Source organism: Haliaeetus albicilla, chromosome 3 (genome assembly GCF_947461875.1).
Source record: "Haliaeetus albicilla chromosome 3, bHalAlb1.1, whole genome shotgun sequence".
Classification (NCBI taxonomy): Eukaryota; Metazoa; Chordata; class Aves; order Accipitriformes; family Accipitridae; genus Haliaeetus; species Haliaeetus albicilla.
Window position 1 is genome coordinate 45,931,707 of NC_091485.1, and position 24,532 is coordinate 45,956,238.

The 24,532-nt window shown below is 43.0% G+C and overlaps 1 protein-coding gene across 4 annotated transcripts in view; it reads right to left on the reverse strand.

Moving 5' to 3' along the window:
- Positions 1-24,532, reverse strand: part of PAG1 (phosphoprotein membrane anchor with glycosphingolipid microdomains 1) — a 116,511-nt gene that overhangs the window by 47,373 nt on the left and 44,606 nt on the right. For 3 of the 4 annotated variants that reach the window (XM_069779571.1, XM_069779568.1, XM_069779570.1), the window contains one exon: positions 615-679. The gene's annotated coding sequence lies outside the window, so the exon portion shown is untranslated. Of the gene's footprint in view, positions 1-614; positions 680-3,182; positions 3,646-24,532 lie in introns of those variants that run through there. The other variant, XM_069779569.1, reaches the window with a different exon arrangement.

The following is a 24,532-nucleotide window of genomic DNA, read 5'->3' on the forward strand; positions in this document are numbered from 1 at the left end:
ACCACGACAGATGTAGGTCCTGGGAGAGGAGGTAAGAATGATGCTGCTTGCTGATCATCAGCCTGTGGATAAAAGCCTCGAGCGCGCTGTGTCTGAAGGGGTGCAGAGATGATGGGGGCTGCTACCCAGCAGGAGAAAAGAGAAGTTGAGAAGGAAAGGTGACACTAAAGCTGGCAGGGGAAGGCCACAAAGTGGTGGCATTTCTGGGAAGTAGAAAACACAATGGACTCTCCTGTTTTAATTTAGCACTTCAAAGTTGAATAAAATACTGCAAGTGATGCTGCACAGGGACCTGCTGCACCAAGAGGTGCACTGAACACGCAGTGTGCCCAGTTCCCCACAGGGACTGTTTGAGGCTCACGGGAGAGAAAGAGTACACATGTAAAACTTCACACAAAAGTGAAATTCAACATCATTTAAGACATTATCATCCACACAGTAAACAGTTAGTTTCACTTACATGTTTGTTACTGCTGAACAGTGAAGGACCACCATATGCAAGTCCTTCTGAGAAGAAACCAGGTGCAGAGTTAAGCAACTTCTCAGATGGCAACTCCATAGCAATGCAAAATTAGGAAGAAGAACTTAAAAAACTCAGTGGGTGTATTCCTTACCTTACAACACCGTCCACGCAGGTCTTCATACAGGCTCTCTCAGTGAGGAAGCAAAAGCTTCTGTGCTGAAAAAATGATGAAGTGCTGGTTAAGAAGTTACTGCAAAGGCTCTCCCTGTGCTTATGTCCATCACAAACTCTGCTGCATCTTTTTGTTTACAAAAACATATACAAGAGATAAAAGTTGACTGTGTAAGCAAAAGCTATCTATTTTAAATTGACCCTGTCTGCTTAGTGTCGTATACTCTGGAGGAAATGGGTTATAAAAGTCGCTGTATAAATGAGGCATGCCGCATTTAGTAAATGAACTTTAAGCAGGATTATTTTATGTGTGGGAGACATATTTCCTCCACTTTTTTAAACTAACAACAAATGAAACTTTGTAAGTGTTTGCCAGTTAAAACACAGCAGTAAAAGTAAAGTAACAGGCTGTACACCAGTATAAGGCAGTGTGTTCATAATAATAAATGACCAATTTTGATTTAACCTAAAACTGCATTTACCCACATGTATTTTTATTTCCTGATATGATTGCCTTTAGTACAGCATGCACTGAAAACCGGTTGTGAATTGCAACCCTTTTAATTATTCTGGTTCCAATTTTTTGCTTGTGCAGACAAGCTCAGATTTGGGATTTCCACACTTGCTGGTCCCTGACAAGCGCAAGAAAATCATTGAAAGACACAGAATCTGACCTAGGGTCTCACTTCTTTCTCTCATGGAGGTAATGACCATAAATAGCTCTCATTTGATAGACAAAAAAAAATATTAGGCGGGTCTAAATACGCTTCTTATTACTTTAAAATGTCCTTCTTTACTGCAGCAGGTGCTGTCTGGAACATGTCTCCCTGATGAGAAGGGCATCGTTAAAATGCTGATGTCTGAATGGCAGGATGCAGGGTCCAGCATCATCCCTCCAGCCCCGCTGCCCGGCTGAGGGGGCTGGGGAGTGGGGACCCGGCTCCCCCAAGCTGGAGCCTGCAGCTTCCCTCTCCCTCAGCGAGGACGGGTGCACGGGGAACGCCTGGGTGGAGGGAGAGAACACGCTCGTTACCTGCCCACCCAGTGCCCGACGCAGCCCCACTGCCGAGAAGCCTGGGGGGCTGAGTGCGGGTTAGTGGGGTGGATGCTGCCGCACAAAGGAGATGCCGCAAATCCCTGGGCTCAGGGCCAGGATAAACCCAGATACCGCGTTTTGAACAAGTAGTTAGCAGCCTTGCAGTTTTAATTAACACTTTTAACTGTTATTTCCTTCAGCCATCCTCGCAGTTACACAGCTTGCAGCTCCCAGCCTTTGGCTGGCCGGCGAGCAAAGCCCTGCCGGTTTTGGCAGAGGGACGTCCAGCGTGATGGGCAGCGGCTGCCGCTGTCACTAGCAGGATGTTTTCCGGAGTTCCTCCTACAAGGCAATGTGTTTATTCTTTGAAACAGTTGCTCCCTAAAGATTAAAACCAAACGGGAGCACAAAAGCAGCGTGTGTCCTCTGGGGTTGCTACGTGCCATCGGGCAAACAGGAGGTATGAGATGTGTTCTCCTGAATTACACGCAGCGAACAGTGCACTGGCAGAAGAAAGTAAGGCCCTTCAGCACATAAATGACACTCTCCTCTTTCTATCACCCCTTAGAAAAAAAAAACAACCAAAATCCTCCAATATCTTTCAAACACTGCTTGTGACATTAAGAGCTCCAGATCTGGAGTTGTGTTGGGGGGTCCCCACTGCAGCCGAGCCCATTCACCCCAAAAGCATGTCATCCTGGGCACTCAAAATGAACAACAGCCGCAGCTCCAAGGCATGCACTTTTAAGACCACGTTTGTTATCATCCACAAATAGCAGTACACACTCTCAAAAATACAGTTAACAATTACAAGGGACAGACAGCAATAAGAACAGCAGAAGACCTGGAGAAGTGCTCAGACAAAATCTACCTTTACTTTAAAACTAGAAAAATAACAGTAATTTAAAACCTATTAAAAATATCATTGAAGCAGTAAGAACACAGGAGAAATATCTACACAGAAACATAAAATCTGTTTAGCACAATCTGTGTAATCTTAGTTATTACAAAGAGGCTAAAAAAATTAAATACAACACCAATTTTTCTTTCTGCTGAGGTGTGTGGAACAAATGTTAATTTTTTTACCCCTATACAGGGTATTTTCTACCCCAGGGAGTACCTGCAGGGGTGAGGAACTGTCTCTGGTAATAGGAAGAAGTATTTGCCTTGCCTAATGGCTATATGCTAATGTAGCAAAATCCATTTAATATTGCATATACATAGTAGCTTCTGGCTTAAAAAGTAAGAAAGCTGGAGAAGGAAACTAAGCGGTCTTTCCTTCTTCTGATGGGAACACACACAGATTTTCTCATTACTGGTAAAGCAACCTAAGCCTGCATAAAGGGGAACAGACAAACTTTAATAACCCTCAGCTGCAGCATGATGCCACCATGAAGCTTCATTCTCCTAAGGAGTACGGCAGACTTCACAACTTCTCCTGCAGTTGTATTACTCATATTTTAATTAATAACCAAACAGCAGCAATCGCTACCATAAAGATAAAAGCCTTACCTTCGATTAACAAGGACTCCTCGTGCTGGATCCCATTTGCATTGTATGGAAGACACCAGCAGAAACTATTAGCGAGGTGCTATGAAACTCCCTCTTGTTGTTAATGCAGCTCTAGGAGTTTCTCGACCCCTGTCCTCGGCCGCTTGCCGATTCGGTATGCGCGGCGCAGATCCCCACCTTCTCTGGCTGCCAAGCCGGCCACAGCCCGCGAACAATGCCGCCTCTGTCAGCCCGCTGAACGAACAGTGGCACAAAGACACGCTCATGTACAGCCCCGCACTTTTCCCCCCCCCCCTTCTTCTTGGAGTACAGGCTGATGAGAACGGATGGGAGAAAAATGCTTATGTATTTGTGATGAGCCAAAGCTTTGCCACGTTCGGGAGGAGTAAGACGGTGTCGGCGCAGGACGGGCACCCCGGCACCGCGAGGGGAGGTGAAATCTGCACTGGTGAGAGCGCTCCCTGCCTCGCTTCGCACATTTTTGTTTCAGATCCGTGGGTGGCTGCGTGAGCAAGCAGCCGAAATAGGGGAGGAGTTACACGAAACGCAATTTATGACTTGAAGCCTTGTCTGCCTTTTCGAGAGAAGGACGGAGAGGCGAAATCGCAGCGCGATGACACAGCAGCGTGCGTTACACACCCCACCTGCCACCGCCCGCCTTCCCAAACTGGCTGGGAAAGCTCCCCTCCCTGCTGAGGCGTTATCCCCGGGACGGAGCACGGGTGCTGCAGCTGCTCTTGCACCGCTCGGAAACCACACTCCGGAGAGCCTCTGAGCACACTGGCGGTTCCTCTCTCCCCACGGCATTACCAGTTTAATTTTCAAGGAGGCACGATGCTTCACGATCTTAACAGGCGACTGTAGGATGAGACAATGAATGACATCCTCAGCAGATGTTTACAGCTGTCACTAGGAAGAGGGGAAGACAGCAGCATCTTAAATCCCCATTTTCTACAAAGCTCCCCTTGGAAATCGGAGAGGCAAAGAAGAAAGCCCTTTTAAAATCAGATGTCTGTATTTTTCTTGTTTTGAAAGGACTATCATGCGCATGTTGCACACATTTCGCATAACTTCAGCTTTGTTTTCTTTTCCTATGAGAAAATGAGAAGCGATCTGGCTTGGCTCCAGAGGAGTCAGTGATGATCCCTGCTGAAACCAATTGGAATTTTACAGTTTAACTCAAATATTCCCAAGCCAAGCTCCACGATAGATGGTAGCTGTTTCACATTCCTCCACATTAATTATAGTTCAAATCTTAAAACACTGCAACTGAACAGAGCGGCAAGCAACAATGCATTTTCTTCTAGAATCAAACACCAAGGGACGCGCAGCCCTAGGGTGCAGCACAGCTATGAACTCATTCCAGGTCCCTGATGAACCATCGCAGCATTACAATAATTTCCCATGCAATCAGTATTAATTGGCGACTTGCTGGCAATCCCCCAGGGGCCCTATCTCACCCTTTTAGCAGGTCCTACCAGGTCAGGCTTGAGGATCATCATCAGGACCAAGCAGCTATCACTGGTGCCCCAGCTCTCGGGGCTCGTTTTTCCTGTTAAAAGTTTGGGGCAACTGGCAAGGGTTATCTTGAGTTATGAACAATCACAGATAGGCCACTTCCAAATTAACACATATGAGTTTGTAACATGAGACAGCAAAATAAGAGGGAGATTTCTAGAGGGAATTTATAAACATTTTTTGAAAATAACTTGTTTCAAAGCATTTCACTGAGGCCAAATTCCAACATCATTTTCAGGAGAACTGAGCAGCAATGCCAGCGGATAGTAACAGCCCAGTAAGATGCTGCATCTTGTACTCAAAATTAAGCTGGGAAAGGAGAGCTGTAAATGAGCAACCACATCTTCTAATTTTTTTCTTTAATAACAGTTCTTATGGAAACATTTTCCTTTTATCTATTAATAAGATCAAGTTATTTGTCTTAAGCATCTTGCCAAAGGGACTTAAACAGGATCAGGATTGCTTTATATCAGCAGACCCCCACAATTACATGGCAATAAACCAAATCAGATGTTCTTTGACAGAACATCATAAATATCTAAAACATATTTCAGAGTAGCTTCCAGGGTCAGTATCACAGCTGATTGATCTCAAACATGGTCTCTTTTTGCTCTGCAGAACTACAGAAGTAATCTCAAACCCACATATACTTCTATCCTTTAAAAAAGAAGTGCTGAGGCAGTTATTTAGTCAAAAAGGTGCCCTAAATGAGAATGGCATGGAGGCCAGCCTACACACACCATTCAATAACTAGTAAAGGATGCAACATCTAATGGTAAAATACATTAGGAAATGCTTGTTGCTAGAGGCAAGCAGAATTACTTCAACCAAAACAGGTCAAGTATAATCAAGTGCAATGTCCTCCAGGCCAGCTTTATTCCTCCTCCCTTTTCTGCTTCTTCAAAGTTCCTAGTCCACAGGAACAGTGGTCCTCAGCATTACACTTCTCGTGCCATTTTCCTCCTTTACTGTGCAATGTTTGGCAACATAGCATCAATAGGCTGCCTAATGCAAATGTCTAATACATGGTATACTTTGGCTTGGAGGTAGTTGAAAACATTAATGAGGGTTACTTCTCTTGGAAATCTTGGGTCTGGAGTAGAAGAGAGTACTACAGCCTGCCTGTGCCATCTCACTTCATCTCTAATAATTTGAACCTCTAGATTTTACTTAAGGGCTCATGTTGTACTTAGTGTACACAAGCTCAAATGTGAAAATGGAAATCCATAGTAGTTATATCGGTCAGCAGATGTATAGAGATTTATCATTTACATGTATGTGATTTATATGACATCATAGTTTATCGATATTTTCCTTGGAGATCCTTCTCTCTCTGGATCTTTGTGATTCTATCTGATTCTTATTTTTTTAAGGCCTTACTGTCTTTTTTTTCCACATCTATGGCATGTAAAGGTCCAGCCATTATTTTTTAGTGTCACAGGAAAAAGGAATACTTTCAGGCTATTCTCACAATTATTTTGAAAGTACAGAAGATGACCTCATTTTCACTGGTGTAACCCCACAGTAATTCCATTAACTTCCAGTATCTTTGGATGTACACCATCCATCTGAAATGCCCCTCACCCCTATCTTACATGTCCCTAGCTCTCAAAGAGTATAAAACCACAAAGATATTGCTCAGGGCAGTTTAGGTGGCAGAAAAGTTTTGTCATTCAGTGGAGGGATGGATTAAGGAACTACAGAATGAAAGTTTCAGAGAAGATCTTTTCCATAAAAACATGTAAGAGAAAGGAGCACAGTGTGCACTCTGGCAGGGACAGTAAGGTGCAGTATGTGTCTTTGGAGCTGCAGAAGGATTATTGGATTTCTTAGCATGCTGCTACTCTGAAAAATCTGGTTTGCTCACAGGCTTTTACAACACACACACACGATCACATTCCCACTTTACATCTACAGCTATGAGACAGAGGGATACAACATTCAGTTTTTAGAAAACACAAGACTAAGAATTTCTTTCTCCAAAGAAGTATGCCGATACATAGTCACAGCCACTCTAATACCTTGATATCAAATTCAATCTTTACAAATATAAAGCAAACATCTTTAAGCAAATTATGAACATCTCTGTCCATACAGATAGCAGTTACACTTGTAAATTACCTCTCTAAATAGGTGTTACATCAAATCTTCAACTAGTCAAAGATAGATGTGTTCAGCCTGCATCAGGTGATAAGCCTTAACCCTAGAGATCTTAGCTAAATTTGGACTAGCTATTGATGAAAACCAATTTGATAACATTGCTTATTCTTGACTTCCCTTAATTACAGTTATTCCAGTCAAACTTGTCACTGCTATTCCTTCCTGCATTAACTTTCTAAGAGCATTGCTTCCAGTGACAGTTTTATTTGTAGCACTGCAGGGCATCGGTATGTGCACCTCATCAGTTCCTTCCACCTGCCCAAGCCCAATGCTGGCATGTACCAGTTTCTTTCCATCTACAGGAGATCCAGGGACTAAACACATAATTACAATTAATCAAACATCACCTTTTGCTCTGGCTGGGAGCTTGTCAGTCCTGGGAAGTACTTGCATCTCTCCTGCGCATGCTGAAGACACGCACACGCTGGACTGCCTCCACTGCTAAGAGGGCTGTATTTCATTTTGAGCTATCTATCTTACTGAAGTATTTTACTTGGACACAGATCATTTGGGTCTACGGTCTGTTCTCTGCTAAAAGCTCTTGACTAACTCAGGTGAATACATCATCTATACAAGTTACGTAAGACTTGTGGCCATGGGGATTTTAATTTGGCATACCTAGCATGTGTCTAAAGCCCCTTCTTAGAGCAGACCAGTCAAAGCCTTACAAAGATTTGAAGTCTACTAGTACAATCTAAGTTTAATATTTTATATTACAAGAATGCAAATAATTTTCTTAAATCTTTTTTTGTAAGGAAGTTGGTTTGCAGCGTTACAGTAATTATGAACTACTACACATTCAGAGAAGCATTTTTTTAAGAACACCTGATGTCATTTGCAAATTTATTTCTCCTCTTTCCACCTGTCTGATTAGTACTGTGGTGGGTTGACCCTGGCTGGATGCCAGGTGCCCACCAAAGCTGCTCTGTCACTCCCCTCCTCAGCTGGACAGGGGAGAGAAAATATAACAAAAAGCTCGTGGGTCAAGGTAAGGACAGGGAGAGATCACTCAGCAATTACCATCATGGGCAAAACAGACTCGACTTCGGGAAAATTAACTTAATTTTTGCCAATCAAAGCAGAGTAGGATAATGAGAAATAAAACCAAATCTCAAAACACCTTCCCCCCACCCCTCCCTTCTTCCTGGGCACAGCTTCACTCCCGCATTCTCCACCTACACCCCACCAGTGGTGCGGGGGGACGGGGAATGGGGGTTGGGGTCAGTTCATCACACATTATCTCTGCTGCTCCTTCCTCCTCATGGGCAGGAGTCCTTACACTCTTCCCCTGCCCCAGCATGGGGTCCCTCCCACGGGAGACAGTCCTCCATGAACTTCTCCAACGTGGGTCCTTCCCACGGGCTGCAGTTCTTCATGAACTGCTCTAGTGTGGGTCCCTTCCATGGGGTGCAGTCCTTCAGGAGCACACTGCTCCATGAGGGTCCCTGCCACGGGGTCACAAGTCCTGCCAGAAAACCTGCTCCGTGGGCTCCTCTCTCCACATAGATCCGCAGGTCCTGCCAGAAGCCTGCTCCAGTGTGGGCTTCCCACGGGGTCACAGCCTCCTTGGGGTACCCACCTGCCCCAGTGTGGGGTCCTCCCTGGGCTGCAGGTGGATATCTGCTCCACCATGGACCTCCATGGGCTGCAGGGGGACAGCCTGCCTCACCATGGTCTTCACCACGGGCTGCAGGGGAATCTCTGCTCCGGTGCCTGGAGCATCTCGTCCCCCTCCTTCTTCACCGACCTGGGGGTCTGCACCAAGGGTTGTTTCTCTCACATGTTCTCACTCCTCTCTCCAGCTGCAGTTTCTGTGTCCCAGCAACTATTTTTTCCCTTCTTAACTCTGTTCTCCCAGAGGCACTACCACTGTCACTGATGGGCTCTGCCTTAGCCAGCAGCAGGTCTGTCTTGGAGCCGGCTGGCATTGGCTCTGTCGGACATAGGGAAAGCCTCCAGCAGCTTCTCACAGAAGCCACCACTGTAGCCCCTCGCTACCAAAACCTTGCCATGCAAACCCAATACAAGCACTGATAATAGAACTGAAACTTTCACCTCATTTTCTTCCAGTATTTATCAAGCATTTGAGCATGGCTCTTTGGTTTCCGTCTGTAGTAGCCAGAATTTCCAACTGTTTTTTCACCCAAATACTTGATAGATTTGGGCTTGCTTCATCCAGACAAGACCACATATATTCAATCTGCTACAGTCAAGACTAAATACTTACATATGGTTTCCTAATGCTACTCATTAGGACATGGATGGCTACAAATGTGATTCCTTCAACTTCAGCTTGCCTTTTATTCTTCCCTGCAGCTTGCTCATTTTTATTAAAAACGAAGAAAGAAATCACATTACTGAGATTTCATTTTCCACTCTTCCTAATTTTCAAGTTTATCCCATTTATAAGGCCCAACCATTCTATGACAAGAGCTTTTTAGACCATTTAACAGGAGCAAACTCTTGAACGACCAGGGATTTTCTTTTTTGTTTAACCCTTCCCTGTATCCTCCCACTTTTCCTATTTTCCACTGCTTAATAAAATTTCAGGTCAAAGCTCCTTCTAACTCATGACATTCAAATGTTTTCAGATTTGGTTAAAAAATCGTGCAAATCCATTACCCTATATTGTCATAGCTAACCAGAAGAAACTCTCCTGAATTATTTGGATATATGGACAATATCTGATTATCTAAATCAAATTGCTAAACTCTAAATGCACAAGGGAGTATGTGGGTTTTTTTAACAAAAGGTCAAATCTGATTAAAGTGTGCTCAAAATAATTGGTCAGATTATAGGATACTAGTGGGCAGAGGTTCTGGAAATGGAGGCGACACCATGCTAATTGGCAAAACAGCCACCAGATGATATAAATCTATTTATGATTTGAGGATTTCATTTTGAGATTATAAATGCAAGAGACAAAGAATGACATCCTCCTGTCATTTGTTGACAAACTGTGATAGAGCAGCTGAGAAGAAAGATACCTTTGTCACTACTTCATCACCAGCTATGACTGCTCTGCATCCTGCCTCCTACAGCTGACTTGCATTTCTGAGTCCTGATCCTGTCAGACCTATCTGAATTATCCCGGTTTTGCTGCCAGGAGTGGTGGCATCATACTCAGGAAAAGCATACCAGATGAAAGTGTATTCAGGAAATTGCATTATACAATAAGTAATTATTAAGATGTAATTTTCTCTGTAAAAGCATTTGCACAAACTATACAAGTCCTCTTACCAGACCTACTGCTCTGTAGAAACTGTTGGAAGCACATTTAAGTATTGAAAAAGTGCTAAAGATGTCTGTAGCATTTATTTATTCATAAAACAAGGAACATAGAAAAAAGAAAAAGAAACCACTCTTAGAAACTTCTATTTAACCACAGTGAATTGAGATAGTGTTTAATACTGGAAGATTGATTTCAGGAAAAACAGAATGGGATGTAGACTGTCAGCTAACAGTTCTTGGTCTCTCTGATTATCATGATATCTTTCACAGTGAAAACTGGTTTAAAAAGCAGGAAAACCAAGATGAACAATGTTAATCCCCTTCAAAACTTAAATATAAAGTTGGTTAATTACGTCAAACATTTCTTAATGCGACCAAGGCTGTTTGTGCTGTTCTCCTAAGCATCCACAGGACAGAGCAGAGAGCTGGCTGCCCATGCACCTGCTTCACATGGCACTAGCCTGAAGTCTGGCAATACTGCCCGAAGTTTGACCTATGTTACTGGTATAAAAGAAAAAAAAAACAGCCTAAAGAAGCTGCCGGCACCTCAAATTCATAGAGCTCCTGAAGCAGATGAACAACAGATCAGTAAGAGAAGGGATTTCCAGCTTCTTTCTGCTACTGTTGCCTTGGGATTTTATGTTTTTTTCCTGGACTCCACACTACCTGTGACAGATCAGACCTGGTTTTATATCTAATATTATATTGTCCTTCAATACTTTGTTCTCCCTTGGACATACTCGCCATCGATGGCTTGGCACATATCTGAAAGCCTCACCCAAACCTGGTCCACAAGGCTGGACTGAAAGAATTTAGAGAGTAATTAAAAAGGAAACTTAAAAGAGCAGTTCTCTCAAGTGTCTGATAAAGCCAGGCTTATGCAAGGGTGCCAAGAAACTGGACCCTGCCCGGATTTTCAAGTATACTTTCAACGAACACTTCTGAGAGTGAAGTGGCCCAGTAAGCCAGAGGTGTCTGACCACCAGGTGAGCTCTCTGAAAGCTCTGGAAGTATCTGTTCAAGGTTTGCCCTGATCACACAGCATGGCTGTGACAGAAGCTGGTTGGTTTAGGTTTGTGGGGTTTTTTTGATAACTAATAACAACATCATGAAAACTGTCTCGAGCATTGAGAATCAATCACAGCCAGCAAGCAAAGGCTCAGCCTTCAGCATACTTCCACTCCACCAGCCTTTGATATATGAAAGCTGGTATCTGCAATGGAGACTTTACCCTGTAACTATTAAGTAAGCCTCTACAGGACCACAGCTCAACAAAGCAGGCGATGCCAAATCAAAGATGGTGAGACAGACCACGTCCGACAAGCCTTTGTCTACCGTGATGCCTTCATTTCAGTGGATGAGATTTGCAGCTACCTGCTGTTTGTGTGCCATCACCTACCACCTTCCTCCCGTGTGTGGGAGGCGACAGTCGGAGTAGACTGACGGACAGAGAGCGCAGAGCATCACCGCTCTGGCCAGTGCGCGGACAAGGAGGACTTCCCAGAACATTTGTACGTCTCTGTCTTTGGAAAATAACCTTTTAAACCACTCTGCCAGCAGGAACTGAACATGATGCTTAAGGAATCCTGCAATAACTTGTGGATGACAAGATTTTTTTTTTAATCTTTGAATATGACCTCTGTCATTTTTACATAATGAGACAGCCACTGGGTTAGCAGAAGCCTGTTCACCACCTCCAGACTCCGTGCTGGACAAAATACGCTGGACAGGCTGGTAAAGAGTATCGCCTACGCCAACTTATTTAACTGGGAGAGATGTTAGCATAAAAGCCTAGAACAGAGATCAGAGATGGGATTTGCTTAATCAAGCAAGCTTTGCCAGAAGATGTAATTGCACACCACAGAGGATCATATTAGCCTACCTTTAGAAAAAACCTCACACTTAACCAAATCCTGAAATTCTTCTTCAGTATTTGCATTAAATCCATGGGAATTGTATGGGCTTTAGCATGTGTTTTCTCCCACACCAAAGCAGCCAGATGGACAGACAGGGATGTGAGAAAAACATTTTCCGTTAAGCCTGAGGGGAGATGAACAAGTAAAGCAGCCCCCATGTGCTTCTCCCCCATCCAAAGCATACAACCCCCCCTCCCCTCCCATACTGAGAGCCTAGCTTTCACAGAGCTCCCCTCCCTTGAGTGCAGAGAGAGCAGGGGCCGGGCAGCCGGCAGGGCAGCACTCCTGTCAGCACCTCTGCCACAGCTGGGAAGCGTTCCTGGGGTGCTCCGTGCTGTGTCGGCGTGGGGAGCAAGCATGGGGGGCTCTCCACCTCCACTGCCCTGCCATCCAGCACGGGAAGAGAAGTCACCCTGTTTTGTACCCGTCAGTTACTGCAACACAGAAGGTGGCTTTGTATAAATAGTTTTTGTTCTACTAAAATTCATCTTCCCTACCTTGCTTCCTTCCTAACAGTAGTTAATGGATTTCATTACAGTTTTTCTCCTTTTTCATGCGCATTTCTCCCCCCACAAGGAAGGCAGGCATCAGAGCAGCTGCAGCCAGCTGTGAACCTCCCCACGGAGACCCTGACTGCCGCTCTGAGACACCAGTAACAGCCCCGAGATGGTGGAGAGCATCTTAACTTCAGACAAGATCACTTGCCGCTGCTGTGGGAATCCGGGCAGCAAAGTGCTGCTCATCGTACAGCCGGGGAGATGAGTGTGCCTTACACAGTGCAAGCAGGAGAAACATTTCATCTGAAATCAGTGGGGCAGAGGAAACAAATTAATCACGCAATATGTTTAGGAAAGCCTCACCTCCTCTGAAGTGTTTCAGGAATAATGTTCAAAAAATGGTAACTGTACCCTCCCTGCCTTTGCTTTTACTGTCTGTGGAGGGGAGAGACAAAGTATTACTTCTCTTCTTCCATCACTTTTAAAATCAGATATTCAGGGTGGCTGTTAGCATCCTCTCTGTACTAGACACCAGAAGTCACGGTGTCAAAGCCTGAATCTTTGCTCAGACAAATCTCCTAGGAACACCAGCTTGGAAAGCATGCCGTGGGAAACCAATTCTTATTCCCTGCCACTGGAAACTTTACAGCTGATAATCCCAATCAGGCCAACTAATGTGGGTCTCTTGATTTTTTTATTTTCCTAATTTTATAGAACACAGAGAAAATAAACTCAAATAAGGGCAGGTTATCTCACATGTATAGCCCCCTCAAAACTAAACCAACAACATTAAGAATGTGAAATATGAGCCCTATACAGATCTTCTCCAAGAGACCCTATTAGAACAGAGTTATAAGTGGGCTGGCAGATAGGCCTTCAAAAACTAAAGGTCTTGTACACACTCTGAGAAATCTCCTCATGTCTCTCTACGAAGCTGCTTTTTTCAGTGGGGTTTTCGGTGGGGGTGTTGAGTTTGTTTTAGTTTTGGGGTTTTTTTTTAGCTCAGAATTTCCATTAATTCCAATCCTGATTTAAAAAAAACCACACCAGCAAAAAACCTCCATTGCTGTGTTTCATGAGCTTAAGACCAAGAAAAGCTCCATGCAAATATGTGAATATGTAAGGCAGTCATTTTAGACATTTGCTCTTTTAAATAGGAGGCCATTCTTTGCATGAATTTAATGTTGTCAGTAAGCACAGAAGGTGTCAAATGCTTTGGCCTTCATGTTGTTTCTTACTGATATTATAATTGCCAATAGCTTCTTTTTTAAAAAGTAAAATACTCCCAGTGCTATTTGGGGTTTTTAAAACAATATTTAACATGGGGGAGAGCATAAAAGAATAAGTAGATGAATTTATGCCTCCAGATAAAGTACGTATCTACCACCCAGTATAACTGCATGTACAAACCCACTGTTAACAGACAGAAAGACAAGACCAGTTAAGGACCACTGTTACCTGTGCCCCACCACCTCTGACTTTGGCTCTGTGCTTCTGTCCTTCAGCCACCCCTTTGCTGCAGCTGCATCCCTGTTCTTCCCCCGCTGGCTGCTCCAGCCCTCTCCTCTCACAGCGTTAGCAGTACCACTCACAGCACTGGATATTGCCTACTTGATTCATTACTGAATCAACACAACATAAATCCCCCAGGCATGCCAAAGCAACACTACATTAATACTTCAGCTACGCTGCAAGAGCATCTCTCAAAATGCCTAGAAAATCACTGCAAATGATCATGGCTTTGTTCTTGTTGCACTTTAGCCAGGAAGTGGTTAAAATGGATGGGGAAAACCACTGCAAATAATCCGAAAATTGTATTGCCATCGTGTTTGCCACTTTAAATCCTATTTTGCCTATATAAACCTTTGTGTAATACTGCTCTGTTGAAACCATTAGAAACGCTTTGGCTTCGTGCAGGTGGAAAAGCCCAGAACCTGATCCAGTGTGCAGGAGCACCACTGCTTCACCTGCCATGAGCTTGCAGGGCCGTTTCAGTAATTTATTTCTCCAGACATCTGCCTGCTTAGGATGAAGCTTCCACAGGAATTCTTTTAACTACATTGTGTCCCATGCAAGCATGCAGCCAAAAAAATTTAAACCCTGCTCTTGACATAGTCTTTTTCAATACAGACAGAGTTCATAGGAACCATTTATCCTTCACGTTTTTGTTTTCTGCTTTATCATTTCCATTTGCTCAAGACTCCTTGTCATGTCTCATTCTTATTTTGGTGCTAGCCCTAAAAGAGTTACAGACATGATTATTTTGACTCAGCATCATCTTGCTATCCTCAATTCTGCCTTAACGTAAAAAAAGACAAAAGCAAAAGTCCTACCACTCCATATAATTTTATGTTCTTATTAATAGTGTCTGAAGGGTGGATGAATGCATGAAAACAAAATAGAGCTGCACACGTGCAACGTGAAGGATTCCTATCACTGCAGAGAGCTTATCTTCCGTGTTTTCCTGACTCTGTGGTAAATTAAAGACACTCCCAAATGGTGAAAACTAGCAAGAAAGTTTGCTTTGCGAACAATTCCCTTAAAAAGGCCTTGCAAGGAACTATCTGGTAGTGTTAAAGGTTTTGTCTCTTAAACATGCACTTCTCTACTGAAAGCAGATAATGTGAAGTAAAGTGCCGGAAAATGAAGTGGCTTAAGATTATACACAGTCAGTTGGGCTTTCTCTAAAGAAACATTACACGGACCCTTTACAGCTTGTGAAGCCGGGTTTCTAGAAGCTAAAAGAAGAAGTGTGGAGTAACTGAAGGCTTGTGTCAAAGGACAGCAGCAGGCAGGATCCCGTACAATGGGTTTGCATTGCAACCACACTAATACCCTCGTCTCATAAAAGGGCAGGAGCGATAAAGGGGAATGAAAGGGAAGATTAATTCCTGGTGGCTTTTACAGCTAACAGCCATACCATTGGGGCAGCAACATCAGCCAGGAAGTTTCTTCTCCATGGCTAGGTTGGTCCCTGCTCCAAACCGGGACCTTGACTCTTCAGCATTGCATGCAGGACACCTCGCAAGTGCTACAGATGAGGAGGCTTCAGAGAGCTGAATGTGGAAAATATATAAGGATGCAGCACTCTCCTTGTTGCTTGAGGATGCCTGATTCTAGCCATTGGACCAGCCTAGCATTTCTCCATCGTCAGTGTGGAAACATTTCTTGCAGGCTCACACTACCTGGAGCACTGCAGGAAGGTATGGCAGCTAAAAAGGAGAAAGATGGACCTTTGAGCCTCTGGAAAGATAGAGGCAACTCAAGATAAGCAGGTTAGATGGGTATCTGTGCTAAAACAACAAGCAGTGAGACCAATGTGCTTGGTGGCTAGGCTGGATGGCCACCTGAGATTCGCCAGGCTGGAGCTTTCTGTCCAGTAGCCTTCCAGACATAGTTTAGGAAAAAGTGCCCTGAAACAAGATTTAGTATCTTTCCACAGGAACAAAAGTTCAGAAACCTCAAGATAACCTCGCACCAGTTCCCTTTCTGCAGTGAGATCCAGCTTCTGCCTGGTAAACGCTTCTGAACTCCACAAGGCCAAAGCTTTCACATTCTCTCATGTCTTGAAACAGAGCATACCAAGTTCAAATACTCTCATTCATGGCTTCAGCTTTTGAAAGGAGCAAAAATAAAAGCAAAGAAATGACACTAGTGATGCTTGCAACCACTGCCAAAAAGTGGAATCTACCATATGAGCTGAAAAATTAAAACTATAACATAAGAGTTTAAGAGTGTAGGAGGAACTAGGTGAAATCAGAGCAAAGATGTGTCTTCCAACAAAGCTATGAAAAGAGTAATAAATAGAACCAGCAAAAATACTGCTGCACTCCAAAAAATAAAAACAATAAAAATATTTATATCATCAAGTTCAAATTAAAACTACTTAGACTTAGCTACAGGTATGAAAATAAATACACCTATAAGGAAGAAAATAAAGCAATATGGACTTGACAAGAAATATAATTATGCTAAAATAAAGCCATATGAAATTGCGTGCAAGTTGAGAAAGACTCTTTGACCTTTTTTTTTTTTTTTTTAAATAGTACAGCTTCGCATCTGCTTGCAGGCAGCAGACAACAAGGGTCCTGAGGCCCTGACGAGATCCGTACCAGAAACCTCCACACTTACTCTGGAGTCCCACAGCACAGCCACACCAAGTTCAGCTCTCTATATGTCACTGAAAATGTTTCCAAGCAAACCGTGCAGCTCCACATGGAGAGCTGCTGGACGCCTGAGGAGCTGACAAGTCTCTACAGACAGAGTGCTCTTCAGAAGCACCAGCACCCAAGGGAAACATCCTTTAATTCTGGCACTAAGCTCACTTAGGTGCTTAATACACCTGTCCACACTGGCCTGCAGAAACTATCGTCTGTCCTGGGCATGACACCCCAGCATGATGCATCGTGGACAGGCGGTGGCACTGCCACCATCCCCAGGCACTGCCTCAGGAGCCAGGCTGCCTTCCTGGGCACGTGCTTGGGGCTGACCGCGAGGGAAGGCTCTCCGGAGGAGAAAAGCCAGGAAATACAGAGAAACCGAGACAAAAGTTCTCTCCTCGTTCTCCCCCCATACAAGGACCTGGAGCTTCGGCTTTTGAGCCAAATCATTGTTTTTCCATTTTTTATCCTTTCCATCCTGAGTGCCGATACTCTGAGCCCTTCCAGGCTGAGGAGACCACTGCCACATCAATATTCATAGAGGAGATCCTGAAGAAAGTTCATTTATTTTTCAGAATTATTACAGTTAATTGGAAACATCTGCTACAAATATCTGTATGCCAGAAGCATCCCAATCTACTAGGCAGTCTCTGCAGGAATACCCACTCCATCCTTTCTGGATAGGTTTTGCCAACGGCATCTTTATTGTCAAAGAAAAGACACCATAAGACTAATCGGCCAAATGCAGACTTTAAATTGTCTCTGCTCATTTTCACACAAAGTAGTAACATATGTTGTGCTGTCACAGCTGTGAAAGATATTTTCATCTCCTCAATTGGCTTTTAACTGCTTTCTTGCAGTGAACCAGGTCAAGGAGTTTTGGGAACACTGCTCCCCTCTGATACCCGGCTGTATCCTTAACCTAATACAGTGCTGCAGTGAGACTATTCAAGCACATGCAATTAACATTTTACACTTGTATTGAGTTTAATGCCAATATAGTACGTTAATGTAAGTACATTATTTAATGTAATGTTAATGTTAAATATTTGTGTAAGTATTTATGTGAATAAAAGATAATTATTTGAATGTCCAGCAGAAAAAAGTTCCTGTGGTGATAGAATACAGCTTAAGTACAAAGTATTTGCAAATCACAATAAATATATTCATTGAGACCTACTGAATATCTGGGCTGGAACTTACAAACACAGAATTTCTAAACAGGTTGTCAAACATAATGAAAAATGTAAGCGCAGACTGGACTTTCTAAGTATTAGACTCTGTTGTAATCTTCTTTTTAATAGGCTGAAATGTGAGGCATAATCATTTTCAGTAAAAAGATTCTGTCAAAACTGTGAAGAATGAAAGAAAATCACAATGTCAAATGTGGGTTTTTTAGTGAAAAAGATGAACAAAGACATTCATATTAAGGAGTGAAGTGTGGTTATATCTCTAATGAAGTCAGACAAAAATAGACAATGTCTATGCTATAGAGCTTGCCCACAACAGCTGGAGACTTCTTACTGGCTGTACAAGGCAGCATGATGGAAAAACTTGTTTAAAAAGGTAAAGAGTAATAACTCAGAACCTCCAAAGACATCTTTGAAGCAGATGCTCCTCTGTGAGATGCCAGACTAGGAAACTTTATTCAGGGAGGGGAAAAAAAAACACAACCTGCTATTTTGAGCCAATTTTTTTTTTTTTATTAAATTAAATTACTATGGGTAAAATTTTCATGCAGATGGTCACTATGAATTCATATCTCAAACCAGATTAAAAACAGACTTCCCTTTTACATGAAGAGCAGAAATCAGTCTTCCATAATATAATCTTCTTAGATCTTCTCCCACCCCAAGGGTAAGAATAGCCACAAATTTCCCATTTAACAGTGTGGGAATGGACATTTCTTTGTCGACACTGTTAAGAAGTTCCAAATCATGGTGAAAGAACTTGCACTCATCAACAGACAGAAAAAATGAACTGTGAAAAGCAGAAGACCACGTAATGTCTGGACACATATTTTCATTTGGCAGAATCATGACGCTGATAGTAATAATACAAAAATAATAAGGCCTCTGACTGAAAGAGCAAGTATTCCCTTATTCCCTGAAACAGAATAGTTCCCACACTACATTATGACTGCAGCAATAATTAGGATGTGAACTTTTGGGACAGTTTTCTTCGTTTTGTGTAATGAGTTTATGAGGACCATCATCACTTCATCTCTCACATTTGAACAAGCTAGTTTGTATTTCCTTCTGCTTTCCTCAAGAAGAGGCAATGACAATGCTGGCAGTGATTATCACCTGTACTAAATTCAAGAGATAATAAGTGAATAAACCCATGAACCTCTGTGTTCAAGTTAAAGTTCAATACCGGTTAAGTAGTATTCTTGAACCTTCACCATCCTGCTATATAAAAATTAATACAACTGCTCTACAATTTTAAGGCATTACCAACTAGAAAATTACACAGTGAAGTGTATAATCCCTGAGCGTGTTCATAGGTCTTTATGCCATGAAAAATAAAATTACGCCCTTTCGCTCATTTGGACTGTGAAGCAGCTTTCTCTCAGAGAAGCGGTGGGTTTGGTGGACAGTGCCACAGCTTCCTCTGTCCCCTTGGGGAAAGCCCTGATCAAACTTTTCTGGATTCACTGCAGAAATGCAGAAGCTGTACTCACACGAAGGTGGGAGATGTGCCATTTCTGTTGGTGTTAAACACAACTAGATGAAGGAAAGAAAATCGCACATTCTTGTTTGTAGCATCAAGTCACTCTCGATTCTCACGTTTGTTGGCTTGCCATGCTGCACGTCTGACACAAAAGACAATCTTACTCTCAAAGCAGAGTAAATCAGCAAGTAAAATTCGTGGAATAACGATAGTGAAATCTGTCCAACGCTTTCCTAAAAATGCATGTTAAACCTGCTTCAGCCATGAAAACGTGATTAGTGTTTAATATATTTGGAAGAAATAGTCATTCATGACAAGGGTAAACAAGGTAAGCATGGAAACTGGGTGAGAATAATCTTAAGAAAAAAAATGAAGCAGATGCTTCAGGATACAACCCCACTACCGATAAACATTTTTACGGTTAATCCCAAAAGCAAGCTTTACATGCCCTACGTGGAATAAACTGTCACCTCCACCCTTTCCTTGTGTGGCAGTTAAGGAAACACAAGCATTAGCAGATGAACGAATGAAACGGACGGCTGGATTTCCTGCGAAATCCTAAGTTCTGCTTTTTCAAGATTAGGGAGAACAGAAATCATGACACAAGCTTTCTCCCCAAACCCACAGAGCCCTACGAACCTCGGAGGACCAGCGCAAGGAGGGGAGAGGAGCAGCGATGAGAGCGGAGAAGCAGCGGTGCCGGCTCTGCCCCGAGGATCACAAGCAAGGCCCCGGCGCAGAGCGGCCGCCCCCGGGCCTGCCCCTACGGCTGCAGGCGGACCCTGGGGCCCAGCAAACCACCCGCTACGTCCTCCTCTCGCGCTCCAGCTCCCTCCTTCACGCGCCCAAGGTCCTCCTCTCCCAACGGCAGTACTGGAGCGGCAGAGAAGCCACGCTTTGCTCAGAGCACTGACGGCACAGCTACAGTACCTCAGGGTACCTGCGTGCCCGCTCTGGGTGGCACGCGCTGCTGGAAGGCGGCGCGGCAGAGCTGGTACCTACCCATAGCGTGCCTGCTGTGGAAAGTCAACTTGACCAAAGAGTCAATTTAAGAGCTCCAGCCTGCCTTTGGGAACGATGCAGATGCAGGACACGGCACTTATCACACTGAATCAGGACTCGGCTCTGTCTCATCTCCTGCGTCTGAGCTACCTAAACCTCACTCCAACCCCAAACCTTCCTGCAACTGCCGGGAATCTTCCCATCTAATGCCTGTCTGCATGACTGCAATCCAACTCCACAGAGAAACTTCCACAGGTTGTGGAGTCTCCATCCTTGGAGACATTCAAAAGCCTGGGCAACCAGCTATAGGTGGCTCTGCCTGAGCAGCAGGGTTGGACCGGATGAGCTCCAGAGGTCCCTTCCCACCTCAACCCTCCTGTGATTCTGTGAAACTGCTGAAGTTTCCTTCACAGCATAATTAGTCTTCCAAGAGGGCAACCGACGTGCTGTAGAAAGGGAGATTTCCTATTTCTCTGCAGGCAGATCAATATTTAGGTTGTGCCCACGAGCAGTGATTACTGATCATCCAAAGAGGAGCAGACACTCAGCACATTCCCACAACAGCAAAGGACCTGGGATAAGCGGACGTGACTGACAGCCATCCTTTCAGGAGATGCAGGGTTTGCTGCCTCAAGTGTCCCCCTTCTCTGCTGTGCTGCAGCTGCATGCGCAAGAACACATCTTTCACGCTGCCCGCAGCGCACGGACACATATACCACCGGGAAATGCTTCAAACACATGGAAGCAGCTAGCAATTTAATTAAAACATCCACACACACAGAGGCACGGGCACATCCCATTCCTCAAGAGAAACACCTTAAATAAATACAGGAGCACAGGACTGCAAGAAAACTCGCGAGTCCCTTCCATCAGCTGACGAAACTCCATCCTAGAGCTGCTCTTTATTTTCACCTCTGCTACACCGGGAAAAGGCTGTTCACAAACCTCAGAGATAACCAGGGACTGTCTTCTATTGCCTGGACTCGCTTCATCCATGGTCCATTTACTTTCCTGATGCCCACTCCATCATTTAACCTAAAACTTAGCTCTTTTCACGCCCTGATGTTTACTCTCCTCCTGTATATGTACCCTCCTGAAGACAGCAGTATCTCAGCCTGTGCTTTGCTATCCAAACAAGCCAAGGTTTTTATAGTGCTTTCTGGTACAACGCACAACCCATCGTCTCCTTGATTGTCCTGACAGCCTCTCTGTGAGCCTGCTCCAGGTTGAACTCGTCTTTCTGTAATGTAAATGGTACACACTATTCTCACTGCGCTTTGTCAAGGCTTCAAAATATGTTGTTAATACTGTCTTTCCCTGCTAGAAATACCACACCCACTACCCTCTTGGCATGCATTTATCTTATTAACAGCAGCATCATACTGGTTGCTTGATCCTAGGTAGGATAGTCCTAGGATCCTAGATCTACAATAGGCCATAGATCTAAGATCCTGGTCCTAGATGACCTCATATAGCTGTATTTATTTCTTCCTGTTTTTCAGCTAATGAGTTCCCAGCTCACAGACCAAATTCAGATGCTTATTCCCTGAAAGCATGGCCTTGCACTTCGCACAATTACATTTCATGCCGTATCCATTACACCAACTCAGAAGAAAACCTAATCCTTCTTGTATGATGTTATGATCCTCTTCTGAAATGTCAGTGACTCTTACCTTTGAGTCATCTGTAAATTCATAAGTGTACTACTGCTTATTTGTGACAATGATAGGAAGATATTAAACACATTTAATCTCCTTTGAGGAACTTGATTAGCAGCCTCCCTTTGGCCCAACACACCCATTACAAGACCAACGTTGCCATCTCCTCTTTATTCAATTCTCTACCTCTTTAAAATTTCTTCTGTAAATCTCCTTCTTCTCTTACCATACTGATAAATCTCCATGTGGGTACCATATTCAAATTCTTTATCAAAACTGAGATGGATTACATCTATTGCTTTTCTTCAGCAACAGAACTGAAGAAGATGAAACAGCTACCCTTGGCACAAAATATTTCTAAATATTTTTTTTATTCCATTTTCCATTTGCTTCCCTGACTTTATTATCTTGTTCAAAATTTACTTGAAAATATTACATACTCTACAGGTTGGCCTAACAGGCTGTTATTTGCCCAAACCCACTTCCCCTGGCTCTATCTCATAAATTGAAGTATAAATTTTATATTTCTCATTCTCACGCCCCATTGTTCAATATATTCATTAGAAACTCTGCAATCTCATATAACAATAAATGTCTTTCCAGGGAGGAGCATAAATGTTTTTAGAAGTGAAATCTGATGACATCTTGCTGCTAGTCTCTGGAAAAGAAGTGTTGGATATTATGTTTCTCTTACTTATCCTGAAACTGCATTGCTGTTCTTAATGTCACATTGTACTCATTGGGGTTTTTTTAATAGCTAATACAGGAAACGTGGTTCCTCTTTAAAGAGGGCTCCCAAATCAAACCTAAAATCAAATACCTCCTCATAACTTAATTTAAAAGGTTAAAAAGGTCAAGATTCTCTTTACCACCAAGGTACTTGTCCAATTCTCAATAAGAAATTTAATTTCTCTCATCTAGAGCAAATGTGTGTAATGCAAATGGCATTCAGAAACTCTACTGCACTTTGGAATTAAACCCACTTTTTGCAGCTGCTGTTTTAAACATCATCAGCCTGGAAATGAAACAAAGCCTTGTCTCATTGACATACCCCTGCATTAATGTTAAGTTCAACAAATGAGTTTAAGTGTTTTCGGCCACCAACTGTGGAACTCTGCTGTATATTCCACTGTACACTAGCCCACAATCTAATTAGCAGCACTGCAAATATTCTAGATATCTGCTAATATTATGCACAAAGATGTAATTAGAAGTGTGTGTGTACACAGATACATTTGAAAAAAAGAGAACAAACGTACAGCTCCAACTGATAACTTTATTAACTTGTTCTCAGTGGCAGTATCATATACAGGGTTAGTGCGAGGTTAATGTATACCCCACACTGTGACCTTTCAGACTGAATTTAATTGCATCCCTACCACGGATACAGAAAAATGATAAGGTGCACGCTGATTGATTTTCTTCCTTGCAGACCACAAGAGTTCATTTCAACAAAACCTTGCCATTAAATTTACAGCACAACTGAAAAAGAGTTTCAAATGATATACACCCTAATCTAATTTTTGAAACTGTTATATCAAAGACTCTCCATCATAAGCTGCAAAATCCCCATTTACCTCTTCTGTAAACCCTCTACACCGCGTACAGCATTATCCTTCAATTGTCAGCCTGCTTAAAATGTGTGAGTAACACTGTCAGAGCCTTGCTGTCATGTGTTAAAGAGCACTTTAAGGCATTCTGCCCCTGTAATCTTTGGGGACTTCAGTAACTACAAGTCAGGGGAAAATCAAAGTAAAAGGAAGAGACAGGTCATCATGAACCTAAATGCAATGTAATCTCATGATAGACATTTCTACTACACATGCACAGCACATTTACGTTCTACAAGAATTTTAGTGTCCTTACTTTAGTAACGCTGCGATGAGTATCTTTGTGAACATACCAGTGCACGGTGAACTCCCTGAATTGGGAAATTTTGCCAGAATATTTTACACACTGTGATTGCTGTATAAAATATGATATGCCTCATTATAGAGGGTTTGATTCTAAGCTTCAGTTTCTTTTCTTCAATACCAACTTGGATTTTTTTCTAATTTTTCATTATTCTTTTAAATAAAATTTTGGTGGTATTTTCAGATATTCAATAGTAACACTATATTCTGCACTAAAAACGTTCACGGGGAGCTTTGAGATATGTGTTTGTATAAAGCAGCTTCCATTTGCAGTGGATGAAAGTAACAGCCAACCACACTGGGGTTTCAGGTTTTTCTAAAGGAGGTGATGGCAGGCACATTTTGTTATTAATGTATAGGGGTTTTAGCTATTGCATTCATTATCACGGTCAGAACGACTCATCTGCATTAAAGTACTGAAGAGCACTGTGCACAGCTGAACCATCACTTGGATCAGTTGTGTTCAGAGGAATGGAAACTTGGATGAGTCCCAAATTATGGTAGACCTAATGTCTCATTTGCCAACAAATCGTTTGTATCAGAAATGACTTCAAACGACAATACTAGAATTAAATTTGTCCTATGTTTAACATGCCCATTAAAAAGAAATCCTTCAATGCCA